The sequence below is a fragment of the Ricinus communis genome, chromosome 2 (assembly GCF_019578655.1).
Source record: "Ricinus communis isolate WT05 ecotype wild-type chromosome 2, ASM1957865v1, whole genome shotgun sequence".
In the NCBI taxonomy this organism is placed as follows: domain Eukaryota; kingdom Viridiplantae; phylum Streptophyta; class Magnoliopsida; order Malpighiales; family Euphorbiaceae; genus Ricinus; species Ricinus communis.
The window spans coordinates 26,633,523-26,637,426 of record NC_063257.1 but is presented as its reverse complement, the minus strand read 5'-3'; positions in this window follow the sequence as shown (position 1 = coordinate 26,637,426).

Sequence of the window (3,904 nt, the reverse complement as noted above, 5' to 3'; positions counted from 1 at the left end):
ATGGCATTATGGCTTGACTTAATGATCTAGCAGGATGAGACGCAAATCCAAGCATGTAAGAGAGAAGTCATGTTGTTTTCAATTAATCCAAGTATAATACAAGCTGAAATTTGAGCACTTTGATGTTTGAAATGCATATAATGAAGTAATTTGGGTCGAAGTGTTTTTAGGTAGGCCTACCCGAATTTATCCTTATTTTTGTTAAGCTAGCTTATAAAATTTAGGACTGCGAGAGATATTGCCCAGTCAACTCCTCTCTAGTTCTTGATTTGACTTTAGTTTATTAATCTTTATTTATTTATTTATTCATATTTAGCTTATAGTCTCTTCTTCTTATGGAATGAGGCCTTTCGGACTATAAAAACTACACGCAACTGAATATTTGAGACTAATAAGCATATTATTTAAGTTTTCTACCTTGTAAGAAATCAAGTTATGTATTATTTTAAGAAATTTATAGACTTATCAACACTTGCGCTAGTGAGCATAGACTTATCCCTCACGTCATTCCTTGCGCTTGTGTTTAAATCAATTCGATTTGATCTTTAGCTTAGCCGTATGGAAGAGAATAAAGAACTTGTCATTTCTTTCCTTATCTCTCTTTCTAATCTCTATCTAGTATGTTGGTTTGGTTTTATATGGGGAGCATAAACACGAGTGTTGTGTGAATGCGCATGGAAGCGGCAATCATAGGCACCAATCCAATACTTCGACGAATGCAAAGAAAGAAAATTAGCTGATCGGGTATTGATATCATTCTCCAAATGATCGCGAAGAAATCTTTTAGATGGAAGAAGGAACCTGCTGAGATTCAAGGCATGCCCAAATATTATGACTCAAGAGTTGCACCGTTAGGATCTCCATCCTTCCTTGTTCCTCTAAGCACAAGGACTCATGTTGATGCAAGGTTGGGCATAAGGAATCATGGGATGCAATTAACGAGCTTGACTAGTGGCATTGGGGTTTAGCTTGAAGATCAGGCAGGAGAGACGTAAATCCATGCGCGTAAGGGAGAAATCAAGTTATTAATTCAAGCATAATACAAGCCGAAATTCGAGTGCTTTGATGTTTGAAATGCATATAATGAAGTAATTTGGGTAGGAGTTTTTTAGGTAGGCCCATCCGAATTTACCCTTATTTTTATTAAGCTGGGTCATAAATTTAGGACTGTAAGAGTTTATTAATATTTAGCTTCTAGTTTATTGATTTGACTTTAGTTTATTAATATTTATTTAATTAATTATGCATATTTAGCTTCTAGTATCTTCTTCTTATGGAATAGGGGCTTTCACACTATAAAAATTGCGTGCAACCGAATACTTGAGGCTAATGAGGATAATATTTTAGTTTTCTACCTTGCAGGAAATCAGGTTATGTATTCTTTCAAGAAATTTATGGACTTATCAACACTCGAACTAGCGAGCATAGACTTATTCCTCACGTCCTTCCTTTTGCTTATGTTCTTTATCTACGCTTGTGTTTAAATTAATTCAAAAACACATAATTTCTCCTTTACGCGCGTGGATTTACATCTCATCCTACTTGACCATCAAGCAAAGACCCAATACCACCGGTTAACCCTGTCAATTGCACTCCCATGATCCCTTACGCCAATCCTTTTATCATCAGGGGTCCTCATCCTTAGTGGAGCAGGAAATGAGGGAGATCCCAATAGTGCAAATCATGAATAAGAATATATGGGCGTGCCTCGGTTCTCGTCATTCCCTCTTTCCTCTATAAGACTCGTCTGCAATCATTTGGAGAATGATATGAATACTCGATCAACTAATTTTCTTTCTTCGCATTTGTACATGCATTTAGATCGGTGCTTATGATTGACGCTTCAACGTGTTTTCACTCAACACTTGTATTTATGCTCCCCAAATAAAACTAAACCATCATACTAGACAAAGATTAGAAAGAAAGGCACAAGAGGAGAGAACAAAATGAGGACATAGTTTTGATTTCAGATAAGATAAGGCAATAAATCACATGTTCTTTCTTCTCTTTGATACTACTAAGAGTAAGTTCAAATCGAATTGATTTTAACACAAGGTAAGATATAGAACACACAAGAAAGGAAGGACCTGAGCAGTAAGTCTATGCTTGCTAGATCGAGTATTAATAAGTCCATATAGTTCTTGAAAGAACCCATAACTTAATTTCCCGTAGGATAGGAGATTGAAATAATATGATAATTAGCCTCAAGTATTCGGTTTCATTTTATAGTTCTAAAGTCCTCATTTCATAAGAAGAAACTATAAGCTAAATATGAATAAATAAATATAAAAAGATGAATAAACTGAAGTCAAATCAATAATGAGAGAGGAGTTGACTGGTCAACAACTTTCGTAGTCCTAAATTTTATGAGCCAGCTTAACAGAGAAAAGGGGAAGTTCATATGGGCCTACCTAACAACATTCCAACCCAAATCACTTCATTATATGCATCCCAAACAACAAAACACTAGCATTCCCATTTGTATTATGTTTGGATTTATTGAAAACAACATGACTTCTCCCTTACGCGCGTGGATTTACGTCTCGTCCTACTTGATCATCAAATTTAGAACTATAAGAGTTGTTAACTAGTCCTTATGGCAATCCTTGTGTCATAAGGAGTCCTTGTGCCTTGAGGAACAAGGGATGATGGAGATCCCAAAATTTATGAACCAGCTTAATGAAAACAAGGGGAAACTCATGTGAGCCTACCTAATAACATTCCTTTCTTAATTATGTGCATCTCAAAGATCAAAAGTTCACATTCCTAATTGTATTACAGTTGGATTCATTGATAACATTATGATTTCCATCTTACGTGCATGGATTTATGTCTCATCTTGCTTGATCTTAAATCCAAGCCCCAATGCCACTAATCAACCTTATCAATTGCATTTCCATAATCTCTTAAGCTAATCGTTGTGTCGTCATGTGTCGTTGTGCCTAGGGGAATAAGGAATGATGGAGATCCCAATGGTACAAATCCTAAATCAGAATATTTGTTCGTGCCTCAATTCTCATTGTTCCTTCTTTCCTCCAAAAGATTCATCTACGATCATTCGGAGAATGATATCAATACTCAATCAACTAATTTTCTTTCTTTGCATTCATCTAAGCATTGGATCAGTGTCTATAATTGCTGCTTTCATGCACTTTCTCTCAATAGTAGTGTTTATGCTCCTCAAATAAAATCAAACCATCATACTAGACAAAGAGGAGTCTACTAGTCAAGCATTATCCTAAATTTTATGAGCCAGAATAATGAAAATAAGAGAAAATTTGTGTAGTGCCCAAATCACATAATTATATGCATCCCAAACATCAAAACGCACGCATTCCTACTTGGATTAATCGACAGCAACATGATTTCTCCTAACGCGTGTAGATTTGTATCTTATCCTGCCAAATCATCAAGTGACGCTCCAATGCGACTGGTCAAGCTTGTCAATTGCATTTCCATCATTCCTTATGCCAATCATTAGGATGGAAATCCTAGTGCTCCTACAAACCCATCCAAGCAAGATCCTCTATATATGGGGAGTGTTCCAATAAGAGGAGTAAGAGCGAAGAAGATTAAGGTTGCATGGCCTTATTTGTTAAGCCTTGATAATAACTCATATTGTGGAAGAACAACACTCAAATAAGCCCAATGAGCCAGATTGTGTCTTGATGATTCAAGTTAATGAGAAAGGGCTTCAAGAAGCTTGACTCTTTATTAATTTCTCTTTGGATCGAAACTACTCCTTATTTAACTTCTCATTTATTTTGGCCATTGGAGATCCCAATGGTGCAAATCCTGAATTGGTATATTGGGGCGTGCCTTGACCCTTGACGCTAACTCTTTCCTCCAAAAGATTTCTCGCGCTCATTCTGAGAATGTTATCAATACTCGATAAACTAATTTT